Source organism: Corvus cornix, chromosome Z (genome assembly GCF_000738735.6).
Source record: "Corvus cornix cornix isolate S_Up_H32 chromosome Z, ASM73873v5, whole genome shotgun sequence".
NCBI lineage: Eukaryota > Metazoa > Chordata > Aves > Passeriformes > Corvidae > Corvus > Corvus cornix.
Window position 1 is genome coordinate 12,946,333 of NC_046357.1, and position 23,265 is coordinate 12,969,597.

At 41.5% G+C, this 23,265-nt stretch overlaps 1 protein-coding gene across 13 annotated transcripts in view; it reads left to right on the top strand.

The window, feature by feature from the left end:
- Positions 1-23,265, top strand: part of PRLR (prolactin receptor) — a 155,421-nt gene that overhangs the window by 93,783 nt on the left and 38,373 nt on the right. Inside the window, exon 1 of one of the 13 annotated variants that reach the window (XM_019283350.3) lies at positions 21,963-22,128. The exons of the other annotated variants lie outside the window; for them this stretch is intronic. The gene's annotated coding sequence lies outside the window, so the exon portion shown is untranslated. Of the gene's footprint in view, positions 1-21,962; positions 22,129-23,265 lie in introns of those variants that run through there. 13 annotated transcript variants of the gene reach the window in all.

Consider the following 23,265-nt stretch of genomic DNA (forward strand, 5'->3'; position numbering starts at 1 on the left):
TAAAAATACGTCTATAAGGAAGACATATTTGTAAGGTTTCATAATCTTTTAAAGTTTATAAACTATGTGTCTCTTACTAGATCATATTTAATAAGTAATATGTGAATGTGTGTAATTCAAAAGAATTCTCACTCAGATCCAATCTAAAATTATGTTAGCTGCTAGAGGTAGAGCAGTAAGACAAGATTAGTAGTGGCTGCTTTAAGTCTATCAGACATTTTAAATGAAATTTATATCATAGGTTCACTTTTTTGTAATGCTTCTAAGGATGAAAATATACTTATTTCTTCAAATTCACTGTCTCTGTACATGAGATTTGAATATATGGGCAAAGGTAACTTGATAGTCTCGATTTTGTAAGATTCCTGCAAGACTTAAATTTAGAAGACCTGAATGTGGTGAAGATGACTGCCTCCATTTCCATAGGAACACCTCTAATTAGAGGTATACTAATCTCTAAGTGTTTTTATGCAATTTTCTCTCTGTTCCTCTTCCCCCTCAGAGTAAGTAAGAAGTAAGTAAGAATCAAAGGGTTTTGATCATCATCTCTCATTGTCTGACTCAACTCACCCCATTCTACAGTGATGAAATAACTTCTCACTTTGAAGTACAAAGTCTTTGATTTTGCTTTTGTCAGTTAGGATCAAATCATCTTTCATAATCTTTATATAGCCTTTCTAAACCAATTGCAAATACCTGTTGATAGCTGCCTCTAAATTGTTCTTCTCAATTGACAATCAGATTTGACACGACCTTATCATGGTACTCATGACCATTTTTGCCTGAGTCAGGAGCAAGTGTTCTAGCCACACCACACAGGCTGCAAAAGGCAAAGGCAGGGACTGGGAGAATGAAGAACCATGTGCTGTAGAAGAAGATGGGGTTCAAGAACATCTAAGGAACCTGAAGGTGCACAAGTCCATGGGGCCTGAGGAGATGCATCTGTGGGTCCTGAGGGAGCTGACAGATGAAGTGTCTAAGCCATTAACCACCAAATTGGAGAAGTTGAGACAGTTCAGTTAAATTCCCACTGACTGGAAAAAAAGATAAGCATAACGCAAAGGGGTCAAAAAAGGGAAACTACAGGCCAGCCAGTCTCACCTCAGTGGCCAGCAAAATCATGGAGCAGATCCTCCTGTAAGTTGTGCTAAAGTGCATGGAAAGTATGGAGGGGATCGGTGACAGCCAGCAAGGCTTCACTAAAGGCAAATCACACCTGATTAATTTGGTGGCCTTCTACAATGGGGTTATAATGTTGGTGGGTAAGGGAAGAGTGACTGGCAAAACATCATTTACCTGGAGTTGTGCAAAGCATTTGACACTGTCCCCCACAACATTCTTGTCTCCGAACTGGAGAGACATGGATTTGGTAGACGGACCATTTGGTGGATAAGGAATTGGCAGGATCAACAGCTCAACATCCAAATGGAGACCAGTGACAAGTGGTGTCCTTCAGGGGTCAGTGTTTGGACCAGCAATGTTCAACATCTTTGCTGGTGACGTGGACAGGGGGACTGAGGGCACCCTCAGCAGTTTCGCTGATGACACTGCGCTGGGAGGTGCAGTCACACTCTGGAGGGCAGGGATGCCATCCAGAGGGATCTGGACAGGCTGGAGAGGTGGGACTGTGAGAACCTCATGAAGTTCAACAAGGCCAAGTGCAAGGTCCTGCACCTGCATTGGGAAAATGCCAAGCACAAGTACAGGCTGGGTGGAGAATGAATTTGGGCAGCCCTGCCCAGCAGGACGTGGGGGTGCTGTGGGTGAGAGGCTGGGCATGCCCCGGCCATGGCACTCACAGCCCAGAGAGCCAAACGTGTCCTGGGCTGCATCCAGAGCCCCGTGGGCAGCAGGGGAGGGAGGAGATTCTGCCCCTCTGCTCCGCTCTGCTGAGACCCACCTGGAGCACTGCATCCAGCTCTGGGGTCCCAGCACAGGAGGGACAGGGACCTGCTGGAGCGAGTCCAGAGGAGGCCACCAAGATATTTAGGGGGATGGAACCACTCTTATGAAGACAAGCTGAAAGAGTTGAGGTTTTTCAGCTGGGAGAAGAGAAGGCTCCAGAGAGACCTGATAGAATATTTCAGTACATAAAGGGGCTATAAGGAAGCTGGAGAAGGACTTTTCACAAGTGTCTGTAGTGACAGGACAAGGAAGAATGGCTTCAAACTGAGAGAGGGTTGCTTTGGATTACATATGAGAAGAACTTCTTTACTGTGAAGACAGTGAAAACACTGGCACAGGTTGCCCAGAGAAGTTGTGGATGCCCCATCAGTGGCAATGTTCAAGGCCAGTTTGGATGGGGCTTTGAGTAACCTGGTCTAGTGGAAGGTGTCCCTGCCCATGGCAGAGGGTTGGAACAGGATGATCTATGATCAGCAACCCTTGCCATGTCTGCATTTGTTCCTCTTTTCTGTAAGTATGAGTTGTCCCAGTTTTTAATTTCATTGGGTCAGGAAAAGAGGGTGGTATATAGAGGGCTGTTGAACAATGATCTGGGAAGAATGTACTGACTTTATGAAGACTGCATATACTTATGCCTGTGAAGTGCAATTATTACAGATTGGGTTTTGTGAATTTACTGTGTGCATTCATCAAGCTTTAAAGGAGCTGTGAGAAGAGTAAACCTGAAGACAATCAAGTGTCTTAACATCTTTCAACAAAGCTTTGGAGGATTTTGCTTTCTCTATAACAATGCACTTCAAAGATTCTGCCAGAGTGACACACTTGTGTAGTTAGGTCTTGGAATTAAATAAGAAAAAAGAGCACTAAAGAAAAAAACCTTTTTTGGATTGAGGAAAGGGGAGTGTGTACTTGTCAGGTGGTGTTCTCATTGGAGCAGTTGCAGGTCCTGAAGTGTTGTCTGAGAGAAGTTGAGGCCTTCACTTGCTCTCAGGGAATGACAGGGCTTAGGGAAAGGGAGTGTGTAAATGGACTTTTTAGGAGGAGGCAATCTAAGAACCATTGCTTTCAGAGCATGCCGATGCTGTCCCAGTGCTTAAGAGGAAAAGCTGAAGCCATGGAAAGCCATGGAAAGACTTAAGTCAAGGAAAGAACATTTCCTTGGATTCAGTCTCCTGTACTTGAGCACACTGTTTTGGGGAACCTAATAACATCTGCAGATAGACCACACAATTTTTCAGGTGTTGGAATATTAGTAATGGAGTATTAATTTGGGAATGTGAAAGGTCCTTCTGGGCCTTATTTCATGCATTCTGAATTAGCTAGTCTGTCTTTTTAGAGATGTTTCTGGGTGTTCCTACTGACCCAGAAGTCAATCGGCATCATTTGACTACAAGGTACTCATTAAAGATTTGGAGATATTTTACCACTGGCAAACTCTGACCCTGTAGACTTTCCTGTACCAATCCTGCTCAAGTTCATCCACTAGCTCTGCATTTCTGTGATCATTGCTGTCCTAGCATCACTCCTTTTTCCACAGAGGGACCATTACCAGCTGTGCCAGAAATTTTGTTAAGAAATACATAACTATAGCTGTTCTCTGGAGAAGTCCTGACAACATAGTGTCATAATCTGGTAATTTACAAGCTGATCTGAACAGTTTGTGTTCAGCTTTATTATATACTCCATGAAGCAGTGTGATTCACATATTTCAGGACTTCAGAGTCTTCCTGTAGGCTGTGATGCTAGCTTGTTCCCATGCAAAGGTTTACAGTCAAGAAGTTAATGTTCTGACCTCGATTGTTACTGCATGTGCTCAGCTCTGCTCTGATAGGGAATGACCCCATAAATCAGGTTGGCACAAGCCTGAATAAAATACTGGAAAGCAGGTGAATGTTTTGCAGTCTGTGAAAGGACAGCAAAGAGCAATGGCCCTGGCTGTTTGTGTCTCCTGGCCCACATCTAAGCTGTTGCCAAGCCTGAGACTAACTTCGGTTACAAAGCCAGGAGTCTATGAGGAAAAGATCATGCTTCAGTTTTGCAGCACCATGACTGTTCTTGCCTTGGCTTTTACCTAGTCTTGAGACTTTAAGTCTACTCTTCACCCCTAGCAAACCTTTTTCATCTTCCTTCTCATACCCATATTTTCATAGTTACAGACAGAAAAGAGATAGAGCCAGAAAGCCAGCTCAGACTTTACTGCCTTCACATCCCAAAAGCCAGAGGATGGTGTAGGTGTCCAGGTGTCAGCATCAGGGGTGGCTTCTGTGAGAAGTGGTCCAGGACTGCCCTGTGCCAAATGCAGCTGGTTCCAGCTGGCTCCACAACAGCCCCACTGTAGGACACCACTGAGCCCATCAGCCAAGCTGGTGGCACCTCTGTGAAAGCATATTTAAGAGAGGGTAAAACATTGCATGGCAGCATGAGGAGTAATGGAAAAAAACCATGAGAAAACAGCAGTGTGAGCACCAGCATGTGAGAAGAAGGGAGGAGGCGCTTTGGGCATCAGAGCAAGTGTTCTTTTGCATCTTGTGGGAGGGACTGTGTTGGGACAGATACCCACACAGCAGCCAGAGGAGAGACCTGTGCTGCCACAGGTTGGCTTTTCCTGAAGGAACCACACTGGAGCAGGTCTTGAGGGACTGCAGTGCTAGGGCAGAACCTATGCTAGAGCAGGGGAACAGTACAGGGGAAAAATACAGGAAGGAAGGAGTAACAGAGATGAACTAGTGTGTATTGACCACAACCCCTCCTTCCCCAATTCCCCCTGGTCCAATTTAGTGGTGAGGAGTAAAGGACTCCACGAGTGAAGGAGTGAAGTTGAGGCTGGGAAAAAGAGATATGAGGAAGAAGGTATTATTTTAATTTTGTCTTTGTTTCTTCTCATCATCCAAATCTACTAAATTTGCAATAAATTAAATTAAATTACCCATATTTAATATTTTTTACCTGAGATGTTAATTGGTGGGTGTTTTCCCTGTCTTTATCTCCATTTACCAGTTTTTTTAATTTTGTCTCCTGTCTTGTTGAAGAGGGGCTTAAGAGTGGATGTCTGGTTGTTTGGCAACTGACAAAGGTCACCCACCTCTTTTAAAAAAGGGCTTTTTCATTGGTTTGATTTCAGTCTTTTTATGATAAGCAAGAGGGCTTGCTTGGATTTGACAATAATGCTTAGATAATGCTTAGGTAGCCTTCATTTCTGTATGAGCTCAGAAGATTCTCTGCATCAGGTGCAGTCTAATGGGGCACACAGGACATTTGGCCATATCTAAATGAGATTTTGCCTCCAATAGCTTGTTGCAGCAGGGCTTTTTGGTTTTATAGTTTTCTTTATTTTTCCCCTTTTTTTATTGCTGCCCAGACTTTTTCTGTTAGAGTATTTTTTCTGTCAAGACCAAATGAGCAGCTTCCGTAATAGCTGGCAAGTTATTAGAGACCCAAGAATGACATCCGTATTTCCCCTTTTTCAGTTGTTACGCTATGTAATCCAGTTCTACTGCCCTGCATCTTGCTCTGCTATTTCTGGCATAAACAATTGGTGCTGCCCAGTCTTCTATAGGACACTGCTGGCCTGCCTTTAAAGCAGCTCATGACGCACTGACTCAGAGCGAGGACTGCCTTTCCCAGGCAGTGTAATAGTAGTGTTTGAGTGAAGAGTTTATGCTTGCAGTGTGGAATGCCTTAGAAGAAAAGATGGCATGATATGACAGGGTCCCTGGCCATCATCTGAAATAATTCTTTGGAGAAAGCACAGGGCAAAGCTGCCAGTCCTTGTTGTTCTAATCAGCCTCCTCCAATTGGCCGGAGCATCTCTGACAGCCTTGCATGTGTCTGCTTGCTAGCACACGTGTTTTTCCACCGTGACTCAAAACACATTCAGGAAGCCTTGCAGTGGAGATTTCACTGTGAGAGCATGACTAGGCATGGTGCTAGCACTGATCAGGTGCTCAGGAACCACTGGCTCAGGAGGGTGCCCCATCCCTTGCGGCATCCTTAAAGGTGCCTTTTTTCCCGAGCTGTAATCGATCACACTGTCTTGAATTTTTGTCCTTCATATTGGGTGATAATGAAACAGACTCCCTGCAGCTCTGCGTCTTTTCGTGTTTGGCTGAAGTTTGTCAGACTGATCATTCCAGAGGGAAGGGAATTTCTTTATGTGTGAGGCAAAGGATGGGTGGGAGCCAATAAGCTCAGTAGCATTCATAGGCCTTGCCAGAAGGAGGAAGGAGTGTCCCAGCTGGATGGATTTAGCTGGTAATTGTACCTCACTGTTTTTGAATTGCAAACCTAGAGGAATTGATGTCCGTGGAAGATTTATTTGAAACACAGTAAAAAGATACCAGGAGCTATGTGAATAGAAGTTTTGCCTCTGCTCTCTGGGTAGGTATCTACAGACCTTTTCGTATTCTTCTCCATCACATTGTGGTGATGAATTCGTGCACAGTTATAGGCTCGAGGATATTTAACTAGAATTATTCTTCTCCACTCCTCTCCCCTCCCAGTTGTCCCTGTACTGAGATTTGTTATACTCCCTTTTTATAGTCCCTTTGCTTTAGTTTTGCAATTTTGCCCAGTCCATTTATGGCACTGATGTTCATGTAGTAGGTGGCATTTTCAAAACTTCAACCTACCTGCACAGACATCTTAAAAAAAATAAGGCGGATGCTGTAGTACAGCTGGATTCATGTTGTCTTTGTCTCCAGCCCCGAAATGATGTATTACAGCATGTTTTCTCTCCATTGTGCAGGAGGATGCTGTGGAAAGTAGAATAAGCATTGGGCACTCAAGAGGCTTCACTGTTTGGTGCTCTCAGGGAGTGTGTTGGACGTGCAGAATCTTGTCTCTCTTCTGAATATGAGTGCCAGAAACCCTCTGGTACTTCAGATGCAGAAAAAGACTGGGCATTCCCCATTGCTTACAGATTTTCTCCTCTTGTTGGCAGTACAAAATGTTCTCTTTTTACATAATTATGAAACTCTCTTGTGTTTATACATAAGCAAAAAATTACACTCTTTTTGACAATGAGCAGCAGGCCTAGCCACTCTATAGATTGTTTTACTGGGTTTTTTCCTTCTCCTTTTTTCTTAAATCAAAACCTTATCCACTAAGCTTCCATTTTAGCCTGACAGACTTAGGTCATTAATCTTCCTGCTGTGGTCTGGAAAATATTCCCAGACTCATTCCCAGATGTTTTGTTCACTTTCTTATCCAAAATGTGCACCCTGTTGGTGAATCTAAAATTTTAACCCAATCATGGGTAATTTCTATTCACAGTGACATTACAAAGTGCATGTTTTTGAGATCACTTTCAAACTCAATGCATAAATAACTTCACTAAATAATGAAATTTGCCAATTTGAATTTTCCCAATTTGTCTGCTAAATTTATCCATCACCACCACTAATACCACACAAACACACACTGGTTTCATTTTTATATTCGTTTGTGTCTCTGCGGGGAGGATGAGAGATAATTAGCTGGTCTTGGTGACCAAGACTGCTTTAATGAAGACACATGTATTTGCTGAGGAGGTCCGCTGGAGGAAGACCAAGCCCCCATTTTGAAATCCTCTCAAGCTTTCATTCAGAGTAGCTGTTTTCCTATGTGCAACACAGGGTCTGCAAAAAATATCTGCATACTATGATGTGGGCCACGAACACTCACTCCTTAGAAATCTGAAGTAAAAAGTCTAATGTTTGTCCGTGATCTAGAAATGTGTTCTTCTGGCAACTGGACCCTGAGAAGCGCTTGTTAAAAGTGAAGACTCTCTTATTTTCAAATTCTTCACTATTATTTGTGCTGTTTATGACTTTGATTTACCTTCCTAGTCCTTCAGAAAAATGGAAAATATTTTAGAATGCTTTAAAATATCCTTGTCTTCTCCATCACAGCACCTCTCTCTGGTTAATGGCTTTCAGAAAACTGTATGTTCTAAGTAATGTGTAAATGATATATGACATGTAATTTCATCTTTTTAGTTGCTATAGCAACATCACACTAAACTATGCATTAGTCAGTAGTCCAGACCAGCAAATGTCTTGTTTCTAATGGATGGCTTACACATTATGAAGACCATTAGAAATGAATGCTGAAACAGATAATTGACTATATAAGCAATTCCAGCAGAAGAATGTGCACATGAGAAAGCATTACATTGAATAGGTTTAGAACTGAATCTGTGTGCTGAGCTCCACATATAAATCTTACAAACATCTCTCACCTCCTCTTTTTTCATGGAAGTACATATACCAGTTCTATATGCATGCAATGGAAAAACCCCATGCTTCAAAGGCAGGCAAATAAAGCCCAAGACCCAGAAGTTCTTTGTGATGACGTGTGTATCTCTGTCCCATAACTGGAATACTCAGTTACATGATGCCACTGTGTTTGCCTTGGTCTTTCTGCTCCTGTGTACAGCATGATGGCATGATCTGGTCTGCCTCAGGCAGAGGTGAAAGGGGAGCAGTGCAGCAGACAGTCAGTGCTTCAGATCTTTCAGAAGAGTGAAATATTGATGCTGTGGTCACTTGCTGTTTTCCACTAGGAGGAATAGGTTATTGCTTTCTTCATTCCCTTCCCCTAGGATAAACTTTGAGCCATTTTTCTACGTTTGCTAATCTTCTGCACCTTGCTATTTACTCATTGGTCTGATGGTTTACATTACATCAAGGTTTACTTTTGGGATTTATGTATCTCAGATATTGTTCTTTGTAACTTTGATTTCGTTCAGCTCATTGTGGGGATTCATTAACAAGCTGTTGGTAAGTAGTTTACAGACCTTGGATTGGGTCAGTTTGTCCCCCATTTCTTACAATTCCTTCTCATGCCTGACTTTGCTCTGCACCCTCTGTCCTTATTCACGCATCAGACCAGGCTTGTATTCTTCTAGATTGGGTCATTGTGCCATTATTAAACATTTCATCATATCAGAATAACTGCATGTTACTTTTCTATATAAAATTATAATCATAACATACAAAAAAAGACAAGCAAAAACTGAAATAAATTCAAAAGATTAATTCTTCACCTAAACAAGCCCCCTAAAATGTGCAGGTAGACTAAGAAAATTTCAAAGTAAGCCTGAGAAGCCTCCATCTGCAGACTTGCAATGTCAGGACACTCTGCTGCCTGTTGTCACCAATGGCTATAGTGTGTTTACAGAGCCACAGGGCTGCAGTAGAAGACAGCTATACCTTTAGAGAAAAATGGAATTGAATTGGAGGTGCAATTTGATCCTAGACCACAGGTGCTGTGATGTAAAGTATCTGTAAACACAAATAAATAGGAAGCCTAACATTAAATTAATATGTGGAAACCAAGTACTGACATGAATTGTTCAGTTTGCTTGTCAAGTAAATGCAAGATAGCTATGGCAATTATTCAAAGCATGACCATTCTTGAAAGAAAATTATTGAAGCTGTTGTTCCCTTGGTAAGCCTTTACACAAATAATTGCTCCATAGTTAACTTTCGTGAGTTACCATTCTTTAGAATGACAAAGAGGTTGAAGATTTGAAAAGAACTTGGTTAGCTTAAAATCTTGCTTGAAATTCTGTTCTAATTAACAAATACTTAACAGTTCTGTTTTCAAGGATGATATTGAATGTGTTATTATGTGTGCAGTTTTCACATGGTTTGTTTCATAATTTGTGAGGCATTTTCTTGCATCACATTCTTCCTCTTCTTTGAAGATGTGCTGCTACTTATTACGCTAGAATCATTTCAATTAATGTTGGCATAAGTGGCAGTGAGATCGGGGGATAGCCTTGATCTTCTGTCAAACTGTAATTTTGTTTTTCTTTATTTGTGCAAGGTTTTCAGGCATTCTGTTTCATTGAAAACTGTTAATTTGAGTTTTGTGGGGTTTTTACATTTTGCCCAATGAAGTAGAAAACTGTGTAGACATCAGATGTCAGATGCGTATCTTCTGCTAATGCTAAATCCAGTGAGATTTGTCTACACTATACTGAGTGTAGACAATGCAGAAAAGAAAAGATTACTGTATCCATGGGGTTGATATAGCAGGTGAAATTATTTAACTTAGATGACTGCTTTCCATATTCTTATTACTGGCCATGGTTAGAGAGAAGGTAATGGTCAGAGAAAGTGCAGTAATTTGCAAAAAGAAGGATGTATATTAATTTTTTTCCTGCAACATAGTAGTATTAAGGGATAGATTAAAAACAAAGTTCATTATTGCTGTTTCTTTATGTGATAATTGCAAAGTTTAGTTGACTTAATTTCCTGTGTTTGCCAACCACCCCTGTCGTTTCTCTATCCTTCTTTCAATGGAAAAATCATGGGCTTTCACTCACAGACACTGAAAGATTGAATTAAAACATAAATAAATCAAATCAAGGTTTTGCACTATACGGGGGAAAATGACGGCACCAATGTCTTTTTCTTTTGGAATTCATTTTATTTTATGATTCAAAGCTGGCAATCTTTTCCAGGATTCATGGAAAATTTTAGTACTGAATTTGGTGTTCAGCATTAAGAGTGGATCCTGGCAATGTCATGGAAGGAGTAAATCTGTAATTAATAGAATTTCATTAATAGAGTCAGGTCTAAAGAAACTGAATATATGTGTTCACTGTGTATATTCCTGGTAAAAATTTTTCCTATTTCATTTAGAGTTGTCATTTTTTATTGTCAGTAACACTGATTTTAACAGCAATAGCTGCTGCAGACACTTTTGCACATTATATACATAGTTTTACAGGCAACTTGGGCTTCTTGCAGTGTCATTGTTAGAGTGTGTCTGAGCTCCAGTTGGTGCAGCCACTCTTCTGGTGTAAGAGTACTTCAAATCCAATGCTTCTTTTGTCACACAGGGTTGCAATATCTAGCTTAATAGTAAAGAGAGTGGGTGAGAAGGAGAATCTCTGTTCTTAGTACAGAACCAGGAAGTAAATGTTATTCACTGTTTAAATGTACTATTAATAAACAGCTGTTGCTCTATCTCTCAAAAAAAAGATACTTATATAAACTTTAAGACACTTTAAAGGTGTGTATTTAAGCCAAACCTTATCAAAATCAAAATTTTTCTCCTTCAAATATCCATCTAAGATCAGATCTATTGATCTTGCATCACACCAGTCTTAATTATAAGTATTTTAGATAAGATCCATATTTTTCCTGGTAGTCTCATTATTAGGTATCACTATAATCAAGCAGAATAGAAGAGGATGACTTTTTAAATAACGACCTGGAATGTCTGGAAAGACTGGCTCTATTTCGCATGCTGAAAACATGGCTAGTTCATATCAGCAGTACAGCTCCTCTTTTCCCAGTTCCAAAATACGTTCATTATTTAGGAGTGCTCCTGACCCAAAGTGATTTCTTATCATGTTCTTGAGGTTTGCAGATCAAACACTGGGACCTGTATCATAGAATCACTGAGGTTAGAAAAGAACTCCAGGATCATCAAGTCCAACCATACAAAAAAGTGTACCAGGAATAGAGCACGTATCTCCCCCTTATATGCCAGTCTCCTTGAGCTCTTGCCTAACAAGCTGGAGACCTCTTCTCTCTGGACAGCATTCACAGCAGGAGCTGCAGGCGGGACTTGATCTGTGCCTGTGCCCACCTGCTGAGCCTCTGTTCCCTGCCTTTGCTGCAGCTCTTCCTCCTACGTGCACAACCTGTAACACAGTGGAATAAAATCAGTACTTGGGATCTGAAGTCGACAAAATTTTTGGGCAAGTGAAAACAAACCTAATTCATATCTCTTCCTTTTCAGGACTGTATAAGATATGCCTTATCAGGCAACAAAAGCTATTTGTTTCATCACTGTATAAGTAGTTGTTATTTTAATTGGAGCTCAGTTACCTATCTTTCTGTGTATGTTCATAGATAAACATATCTTCATCTAAGATCAGATATCCTGATCTTGCATCACAGCAATCTTAATAATAAGTATTTTATAATAAGTATTTTACGTAAGATCCTTATTTTTCCTGGTAGTCTAATAAGAGTATCAGTATATTTGAGCAGAATAGAAGAGGATGACTTTTTAAATAATTACCTGGAATGTCTAGAATCATGCATATCATATTTATGTATTTATCAATACACACATATTGTGTAAGTCCTAGTTCATCCCTTATTTCTAGTCTTGCTTAAATAAAACCATTGTTAACAGGATCCTGGTGTTTCCAAGGATTTTGGGAACATGAGGTATCCAGTGACTTAAGTACTTTGTCTCTAATGATACCACCTTTATTTTAAAGTAACCTTTTTTTTCCTCTTAGCAGCTTGCCCATGGCTTGTTCATATTTTCTGTGTGCCAGCTCTCTGTATAGGAAAAAAAAAATGCTTGAAGTTTCACATATCATGGTAATAAAAATGAAATATATTATAGCAAGTTTGTTCATAGGTATTTTATGTGGTTTCAGGATCACTTGTTTGGCAAACATCTCGATTCAGAAAGAAAGAGTTCCTGCACTAAGACAGTATTTCTCTGCATAATCTTCAGTGATTTTTTGAGGAAAAAATAGATTAAGCTGAATGGATCAATGCTTTTGTGACCCAGTCCCATATTTGCTGCATAAAACCTAAAACAGTAATTTGAAAATTTGAAACCCCCAACAATTATCACCTCTAGTATCTGTCATTTTTTCAACAGAACATTTTTCAGTTCTGTGCTTTAGGCAACAGTCTTCTTTTCTCTTGTGGGAAGGGCTGAAGTTTCCATCTACAGTGCAGAATTCTGGGCTGCTGAGATTTACCTTTTCATGTCATTTTTTTAGGCTACAATCAATCTCAGTTCTTAGTGTCATGTATACCTTTTTATCTACATCTACCTTCTACATGTCTTTTCTAACTAACTTTCTTGCTGCTTTTCCCCATAACTTCCTTAATTTGATCTGCTGTTTTGCTTTCAGTATTGTCTGCATGGTCTCTTTTAGCTTATTGGGTGTTGGGATAACCAAGACAAGCTGGTGGTTTCTTCTGGTTCTTACCTGGTTGATGCACATTATCCTGTGATGGAGCAGGGCTGCTTGCTTTCCTGTAAGGCAGCTCAGATTGGTGAGAGCAGGCATGCTACAGCGGGGATTACTGTAACACGCATATATCAAACCAGGAGTCCCGTGGAAAGGAAATATATATGGACAGACAGATTCTTGCTAGATGTTTCAGAGATGTTTATTTCTCCAGCCGCATGGCCGGGGCTCTGCTCAGGAACTGTTCCAGTCACGGGACCAAGGGTCCTTCTGCCCGCGCAGGGAACACAAACCAACCCATGGGAACGAGGCTGAGCAGGGGCAGGGAAACCCCGTGTCTGTGCCCTCAGGGCCCCTCTCCCAGGGCTACACGGCGGGGGAGGGACCCCAATATCTCACCTGTTTTATTTTAATAAAAGGAGAATGAAAATGACTGGATAAACGTAACAAGAACGGTTTCAAGACAAAACAAGCCATCCTCTTGAGTCCTTAAATGTCCAAACAGATTCTGTGGAACATCTTAGGGCTGACAGAAGGGAGACAGAACTCTCTGGGCATGCTTTGTGGGGAAACTGAGGCAGGAGAAGGTTTAATTTCTTCCCCTTTTCATTCCCCCCTCGGCATTGGAGAGGAATTGTAGGGAAAGGGAATTGTATAGGGAAGCCATGGGGTGAAAAACAGATTAGGAATAAACTGGGGATGGGGTAAACTTAGGAAGGGGCTCATATTGGGTATAGGGTAAAAGGGGAAAGTAGGTTGTGGGTAGGGAAGTTGCTGGGATGGATGTTGTTTATAATTTTGTGCATAACGGCTGCCTTTGACTGGAATACCTCCAGGCCCAGTAACATTTGCTGCTTGAAAACCCTTCTTTCCTTGCACTACATCAAATTGTACAACTTCCCCATCTCCTACACTTTGCAGGTAATTTTTAGGGTTATTCCTTTTAATAGCAGTTCTATGGATGAATAAATCTTCCCCTGTATCATCTCGTGTTATAAATCCATAGTTGCTTTTTACATTGTACCATTTCACAGTTCCTGTGACTTTCGTGGCTACAACTTCTCCTATCACGTGCTTGCGTGTTCGTCGTGGCTGCTTGTCCCACGTGGCTGCTGCCTCCCCTGTTCCAATGTCTCGGCCGGGCCCCCATGCTGTGGCTGCTCCGCGCTCTCCGAGCGGCGCTGCTCCGGCGCGTGTCTGGGCTCTGCGCGGCCCCGCGTTGCCATCGCCGCTGGCTCCGTGCCCTGTGAGCGGTTCCGCTCCGCAAACTCCACGCTGCTTTGAGTGCGGCCCCGTTCCAGCTCGGTGCTGCGCTGCGCGGCTTCTCGTGTCGCTGTGGAAACCGCCTCTTCTCCCTCCGCAGGGCTCTCTGAGCCGTGTGCTCAGAGCGGGCTGCCACGCCGATGCCCGGTTCCTGGCTGCTCGTGGCCGTCGCTCCCTCACTCGCAGCCGCGTGGCCGGGGACCCCGAGACAGGGATGGGGTCCGCGATAAGGCGCGCGCTCCTGAGGGGGCCGGGTGGATCCAGCACAGGCACCCCCGCCGGCACAGCTGCAGTCACACCCTCCTGGGATGGCGGCTGTGCGGCCTCGGCCACGGGATTAGTATGATCCTCTGCTTTAGGGGTAATGGGACCATACAAATGCTCGTCAAGAGCTTCACTGATTACAAGGGATGCACAGAGAGCTTCTATCTCTAGTCCATGTTCTGTTTGATCCCTTACCTTATCCCAGATCTCGTCCCAAAAACACCCATGACAAGTTCCAGGAGGTTCAATATCAAAAAGTAAGTCTTGAGAAATATAGGAGAAACTTTTGAAAAGCCAGTTTAAAAAATGTTCTAGATCTCCCGGTTCCAATACTTTTTTGTTTTGTTGTTCAAGGATTCCTTTAACTTCTAGATACATTTTTTTTCTGTGGCTCAGAGAGCCACATTTCCCACGATTCTTCCATAGTCCAGAGAGAATATCCAAACCAAGATGAGAAGAGAGAGATCTAGAGTGGTTTTTACTCATGAATTTTCTGTCCTTAGGGATCGGTGTCTTGCCGGCAATTCCCCACTATTTGCTACAGCGGGGATTACTGTAACACGCATATATCAAACCAGGAGTCCCGTGGAAAAGAAATATATATGGACAGATTCTTGGTAGATGTTTCAGAGATGTTTATTTCTCCAGCCACATGGCCGGAGCTCTGCTCAGGAACTCCCCCAGTCACAGGACCGAGGGTCCTTGCCCACACAGGGGAACACAAACCAACCAATCGGGAATGAGGCTGACCAGGGACTCAGGAAACCCCCTGCCTCCCCTCAGGGCCCCTCTCCCAGGGCTGCATGGCAGGGGGAGGAGACCCCAACACAGGCAGACAAATGTTTTGTGGCTGAGCAGGGTTTTGGTGCTTCTGTATAGAGTAACAGAGTGAAAGAAAATACTTTTTTTGTTACCTTATGGCTGCAGAATTTATCGCAGATTTGCTTTACAGAGCTGATGTACATATATCTGAGGGCTTCCTTTCTGTGTAAATCATTAACAGAACTGTGTGTGTAGTCAGTATTCAGCTTATGGTTTAAGTAAATAGTGCTTACTTTTATCTAGGGCATGTGGATAGAACAAAGCATAACACTGTTGAAGGTTTGAATTCATCAATGCCTCCTCTCTAGTTGCAAAAATGACGCCTGGAATTTTATCTTTTATGCATACAGTAGTGGTTCAAAATACGAAGACTCCTTTTCCTCACAGAAAAATCCAGCTACTGAAAACAGTTCCTGCATATAATCTGCTTAAACTAAGCTTCTTCTCCGACTTCCCCCTCTTCTCCTGGAGTCAGTGCACTCAGGCCCTTTATTTTCTTGAAGAGCGTTTAAACACCTTGTCCTCACCATTGAGGATTATTCAGCCCTGCTGCAGTTACTCACAAATCCCCTCCCTGACCTGTGGCTCTACTCTTTTGTGCTATCCTGTGTCAGGATTATTGTTACTGTTCTTTCCATCAAATACATTTAGGTCAATAAACTTTGTCTTTCATTTCTTTCCGTAGCATAAAAAACATTTAAAGGAAAAGTTAATATTTCATCTTGCTGGGACAGGCAGTGAAGGCTTAAATCTATAATCTGAGTTTTGTGATATTCAGGTTTATTTCCTTTGTAGAGGTTTTGGTGAAAGACTCAGTGTCATCATTGTTGGCTTCCAAGAATACTTTCATCAACAGTTATTTCTTCTACAGGTTCTTCCAAACTCCTCCTTATTGGTGATTTTCTGCTTGATCCTTCTCAGCTTGTAAGGCGTTAGCTATAGGAATGCATCTCAACCTGAGGTTTGAAAAATAATGTGTAAAAATGCAAAGTTACACAAATTATTTTCGTCAGCAGCTCATTTAAGAATATTATGCTGTGCAAAAACAGTTTGCATGAGTTCACTCTAATTCTTAAAAGTCTAACTGTACATCATCTTAAAAACAGAATGCAAAAGGTAGAAAAAATGCCTGTGAAAGGAAAGATTGTGTTTTTACTTCCTGTATCATTTTTTGAGCAGGAAAAAATACATACAGTATTAAAATAAAAAAATACCTACAGTCATAAAAGCTTTGATAGTGAAATAACCTTCCAAGTTTCATTTTCAGCTGTACTCAATGTATTTCCCTCACTGTGCCATCATAGAACATGGAAATAATGGTAATTTCTGTACAGGTGATGACGTGTGAGAGGAGTTGTGAAGCTTTTGTGAAATTTGGCAGGGAAAATTGTAAGCCGTATTGACATGTTTTATTTTTGTATTGGAATTACCTCCGTGGAGTTGAAACCAGCTGTTTACTATAAGAGATGTACGATTTCTCCACTTATTTATATCAGTAGCTCCTTATTTATCTGAATAAGGGGAAGCATCTGAACAATTAGACCAGCTGATGCAATAAGTGGCTTTTCAGAAAATACAGAGTGGGAAAATGCAACCAGAGAATGGAAAGAACAAGTACATAGTTACTGACATTCAAAAATAGGGAAGGTAGATATTTCAAGAGAGGAATCCCAAGAGTTTTATATATTGGTTTATTTATTGTGAGGAAGGGGACACTTTAAGAACTTGCTTTCAGGTTTTCATTTCAGTTTTTTATGCACGAAAAATAGGGAGATTAATATTTAAAATCAGTTTAATCACTGAAAGTGCTACTGGAGCTCTGCTGGATTATAGTATTAGAAATTTTCTAAGCCCATTTCCAGACTTATTGCATATAAACAGCGTGGTTTTATTTAAAATGAAGATGTTAACTTTTCCTATAACCTAGAATACATTCTGAGTCAGAATGGAACTTGTTTAGTTTTTCCCAAGTATTCACAAGGTACTTATATACTCATGTTTTGTGAGGAAAAGGGCATTGCACTCCCCATACAAACACAAAAATCAGCAGCACTTGCAAGGCTTATGCAACACAACCAAAACCAAAAAGAAAAAAAAGAAAAAAAAAAGAAGTGGGAAAACATATGAGAATTTCAAAACCTTACTGTATTTTCTGTTGCTGAGTGAGGGCAAGGTGATGTCTTTTCTTTACACATCAGCCTTAATTGTATCTATCCTTGAAGAAGTAACATCAGCCTCTTGCCACAGTGAAGAGAATCATGGGTGTGCCCCCAGGGCCGTGGGGAGGTATCTCTAGCCTTAGGATCTTAGAGGTTAAGAACAATGAACTGATAATTAGTTGTTGATATAACTGCATTCATTTCAATAGTTGTAAACCTGACCATTTGTTGTCAGTGATGTTATTGAATAGGCAAACGGTCTTTCTCTAACAGGCCAGTTGGCCACGTGGCATCTCCCCTAACAGGAGACAGTGACATTAACAGGAATGCACTAGAGCTGGGAACATGCAGGTCTCATGAAAATGACAGAGAAAAAATCATTGCTACCTATGCTAAACTTTTTCATCTGGAACAACAGGCAGCTGCATCAGGCCAAGCTCCCTCTAGTCTTGCCGATTTCAGAATTACTTTTTCCCCAAGCACAAAATGTTCTTGAACTGTTTCTTCTGCACACAAAGTTTGAATAGGTTTTGGTTTAGCAGTGGGTTGGCTTTTTTTTTTTTTTTTTGGTGCTGTCTGTTCTTGTGCCGTTTATGGAGTGTTTATCCCAAACTGGCTAGGCAAGGCTGATAATATTAAAACAGTCAAAATATATAGTCCTTTCCTGAGCCTATGAAAAAATCCCTGATTTAAAGGCTGTTTCATTATCAGCTATTTGTCCTGAGTGTGTGAGAGCCTACAGGCTGACTCACAGTCTTTGCTGAACCCCTGGTACTGCTTATCCTCCCTACTGACACCACCCAGTTTATTTGCAACAAAGTGGATTTCTAACTGCCTCCATACACAGACGATATGAACAGAGGGAAGTCAAAATGCACAGTGTAACAAGGCTAATAGTTCAGTGTCAATATATGACTTGGTAATTATCTCACACATTACTGCTTTTAGTATTTTTTGGGGGGGTTAGATCTGTTTGCTGTCCATAGTTGACAGTTCTATGGAAGTTGATGAAATTTCTTTTCTTTAATAAAACTTATTCCAGAAAAATTAAACAAAGTTATCATTTCAAGTTAAGACTGTTTTGGAGAAACAGCAGTAGCTCATTAGAATTCATTTTCATCATCTATTTCAATTTCATTTCCTTTTATAGATATATTGATATTCTTATTAGGCAGGTGCTGGCATACCCTTTTTCATGTAGGTCAAGTGCTTTCTTCTTTTTTCCTTGATTGTTCTGTGACTGAATGAATTGCACTTTTTGTTTCACACTTTTCATTTGCTTCCAAGATGGAGAAAGAGCAACAAACGTCATAGAATTAATATGTAATTACTGTATCACAAAGACAGCCTAAAAGGCAGATAAGTTCTCCAAGAAAGTAAAGGGTTTGGATTACAATGAGACAGTGACAATAGGATGGTGGAGCTGTAAACAGAAGGGAAAAATACAGGCCTCCATTTTGATGGCAGTCTTCCAGTACCTGCAGGGAAGCCACTGGGAGGATGAGGGCAGGCTCTTGCTGCAGTGCATGGTAGGAGGACAAAAGACAACAGGCATATGTTGAAACAAGAGAAGTTCTAACTGAGTATCAGGTACTGCTTGTTCACCCTAAAGACAGTCAGGCAGTGGAACATGTTGCCTCAGAGATGTTGTGCAGTACCCATCCTTTGAGATTTTCACTCTGTGAATAGATAAACCCAGAGCAGCATGTTCTGGTCTCGTGGGTAAGTGCCTTCAGCAGAGGATGGATTAGAGATCCTCCAGCATGAATTATTTTTTAGTTCTGTGGTCTTGTGCTGTTCTGCTAAACCTTAATAGGCCCCATGAAATTTAGGTGGCACTGCTGTGTCTTTCTACTGCTTTTGTTTTCCATTTTTGGTGCATTTTTTTTACAATCTGCTTCCATACAGACACATGGTCTTTTTCTGTGTTCAGCATTTCCTGAATCAAGTTATTCCTGTATGCATGTCCTGCACAGTTACCTCTGCTTTTTTAGTCCTTCGTTAGCAGTGCTCTCAGTAAGATGTAGCTTGTACTTAACTGATCTTTTCAGTCTTGGCAATAAGATTTGCCTGTCATATCTAACTTAGTGTGATTTAACATATGCAGGAGAATATATGGATGTCACTCTTCCTAATCTTGCAGGTTTGTTTACTCAAACATTTAAGCTGCAAATGTTCACAGGATTTCATGGAGTTCTAAACAAACATGTACTTGGTTTTCCACATTCCACATTAAACAGCTGTTGTAAGTCTAGAGTTAAGGTCACCTAGCTTTTTTGACTTTCTTATTTGTGTTCAGGCAAACAGTATTGATTGCTCTTCAAGAACATTTTTAGAACATTTCTTTTGAAAGGAAAGTTAAACAAATACATGCTTCTGCATGTCTAATTTGACAAACAGAAATAGTTGGCTAATTTCAGTCTACCAGGATGGCGACACCACAAGTCCTTGTATGCAAACTTTCGATGTTTAGTATGCAGCTTGTGAAACACCGATTAACTGCAAAGTATTTGATTTCTCTCTTTAAAAAGATTGCAAAGGTAAGTAATTTTGTCCTTTTTCCCCTAGCACAGTGTTGTCTTTCTCAGCCTCCCGTCCCTTTTGCATGCTCACATGTACAGACACACATGACAGGAGACAGTTCTCCTTTCACCTTTGTCTTCCACAATTCTACTACTGCGTGTCCTCTCTCTTCTTTCTCTGCAGGAGTCTGTTCTTGATCCTCTTTCATTCTCCCTCCACATCTTATTCTGCATTTCATCTGAACAGATAACTCCATCTGTGTTCCCTGTAGTAATTGCAATGAATCTACATCTCCAAACCTTTCCTTCTGACTTTTCTCCAAACAAAACTACTGGCCTGTCTCTTTGACATTTCTTTGTGAATTTGTCATCAGCAGAGCAAGCTAGAAAAGGCTCAAGGACAGTTCCTAATCAGTCACACAAACCTCTTTTATTTTATGCTCTTCCTTAACTTTTGCAGCAGTCTCAACCACCCTCCCAGTTAAGCAGCAAGTAATGTTTCACATCTGCGTTCAGATTCAGGCTATCTTGCACATTCTTTTGTATTACTATTCTTAAGTAATGTGTTTCCTTCCCTCAGATCTCTTCATGTATTTTACATTAAGCCGCCACTTTAAAATAAAGAGAAAATTTGAGCAAGGATCAAGCAAACCTCATTCCTTCCCATACAAGTACCTTAAACATGAATCTGTAGTTAAAGTCTGTCCTGGTTATGTTTTTCTGTCACTTTAGCTCTTGCATTTGCAGCCAGAATGGAAACAAAAGGACTAGAGAACAGTTTTAGCATATTTTACTATATGCCATAAGAAATAAGATATTTGTGACTGATTTTCCTAGAATGAGATGATAATTTAACCTATGCCTTCTGATTTCAGGCAAATAATGAAAAAAGTCCATTCATATCCAAGTGAGACAATAATTTGTAGTTCACATGATTTTAAAGGCCTACGCCCTCTTTGCTCTGGTGGCAACATATAAAAAGAGAACTGCATGATCAGAGGGAACAGAAACACTGTTACAGACTTACCAGAAAAATAAAATTAAAAATAATGACCGAAGATTTGGAACATGGAACTGCTATTGGTTTACTAAGGAAGAGAGGCTAACTGATCTCACAATCCATAGGCCCATTCCTTCAAATACTTTATTATACTGTTGCCCAGTACAAATCTTCTATAAAAGTAGGTAAAATTCCCAAAGCTAATACAAATAAATCCTTTTTTCTGAAAATTGTCAAATGAATGGAACAGAGATACTCTAATTACTGTTTCTGCTGATGTGAAAGATTGTACAGAATTTGTTTAATATGGGGGTCTTTTTGGCAAAATCCTTTAAGACTGTCAGCATATGCATGCTGGCCATTTAAGCCAAGTTGTGTAGAAGGCACCCATTGGTGTAAGTTTATCTCCAGCCCAGCCATAGCCTTTCAGTCTCTTGCCCAGTGAAGTATAACAGAGGATATCAGGAAGAAGGAAGCTAGTGTTGAAGTGGCAAGGTGAAATAATTTCTTAGAAAATCAGGCTTTTTTAGTTCCACTGCATGGAAAAACATGTTTTTTCTTCCAGGCTGGTCTCAGCTTTAATCATGTGTTATTGACGAGTTTCAGAGCTTAACTTCTGTTGAGTCAGTATTGCAAAACTGTTACTAAGAAAGCTTTTGTTCTCACAAAATTACAGACTTACTATATTCAAGGGCACAAAGTGTTATCAGTGGCCAAGAAATGTTCAGTGCAGCTGAGGGTGTAAGGGATAAGCAATGTCCAAAGCCACTCATCACACCCTGCCACCATCAACAAAGGCCAACACCACTGTGTAGAATGGAATTATTTGAAAACAATTTTGTTTCATACCAGCTGTCTGTGATTCAAACCTCATCTCCTGGCATGAGAAGAGGGATGGTACATTAATCATTACAAAAACCAGAATGAGTATTTTCTTCCTCTATGCTGCCATGGTAGAGCTGGCAGAGAGCCCATTTCCTCAATTCACAATGTCCTTAGTCAGTGTATTGGTTTCCTGTGAGAAGGGTTTCGTAGCAGGGGATGAGAGGGGTGGCTTCTGTGATAAGCTGCCAGAAGCTTCTCCCACATCTGACAGAGCCAATGCTGGATGGATCCAAGATGGACCCACCAGCGGCCAAGACTGAGCCCACCAGCAACAGTGGCAGCACCTCTGGGATAAAAACTGCTGCACACCCACAGAGGGGAGAGAGGAGTGAGAATGTGTGAGAGGAACAGCTCTGCAGACACAAGGTCAGTGAAGGAGGGGCAGGAGCTCTCCAGGTGCAGGAGCAGAGATTGCCCTGCAGCCCCTGGTGCAGCCCATGGTGAGGCAGCTGTGCCCCTGCAGCCCTTGGAGGTCCATGGGGGACCAGAGATCCACCTGCAGCCCGGGAAGGACCCCAAACTGGAGCAGGGGGATGCCATCAAAGGAGGCTATGACCCCATGGGAAGCCTGTGCTGGAGCAGGCTCCTGGTAGGACCTGTGGCCCATGGAGGGAAGAGCCCACACTGGAGCAGGTTTGCTGGCAGGACTTGTGAGCCCACAAGGGACTCATGTCGGAGCAGCCTTCCTGAGGGACTGTGGAGGGGACCTGTGCTGGAGCAGTTCACGGAGAACTGCAGCCCATGGGAAAGACTCATGCTGGGTAGGAGAAGTTTGTGGAGGACTGTTTCCCATGGGAGAGACCCCACACTGGAGGAGGGGAAGAGTCTGAGGAGTCTTTCCCATGTGATGAACTGACCACAGTCCCCATTCCCCATCTGCCTACTCTGCAGGGGGGGAAAAGTAGAGAAACTGAGAGTGAAGCTGAGCCAGAGTAGAAGGGAGGGGCTGGGGCAAAGTGCTTTAAGATTTGCCTTAATTTCTCATTATCCTACTCTGAATTGATTGTTAATATATTAAACTCATTTCCCTAAGTCAAGTCCATTTTGCCTGTGGCAGTAATTGGTGAGTGATCTCTTCCTGACTTTATCTGGACCCAGGAGTCTTTCCTTGTATTTTCTCTCCCCTGACCAGCCAAGCAGAGGAGTGACAGAGCAGCTTTGGCGGGCACCTGGCATCCAGCCAGGGCCAACCCACCACAGTCAGGTACTCCACACAGACATCATAACCTAGTACTATTTTGATCATAAAAGTAGGGGGCTGTGCTGGGTTTTAGTGTCAAACATAATTGTGTAAGCAAAGCTGCAGGAAAAACCAATCTGCATATTCTGTAGATGCTATAAAGAGCAAAGAATCATGTTCCCCAGCAGTAAGATGTGTGCTGTCAATCTAGGATTTTTATAAAGTGATTATCATTAAGACATTCTGGGATAGTTTCATTGCAATCAGTGAAAATGACACTCAAATAGAAATGCCAGGCATGTAGTTCTTGTTAGGGGTTACCA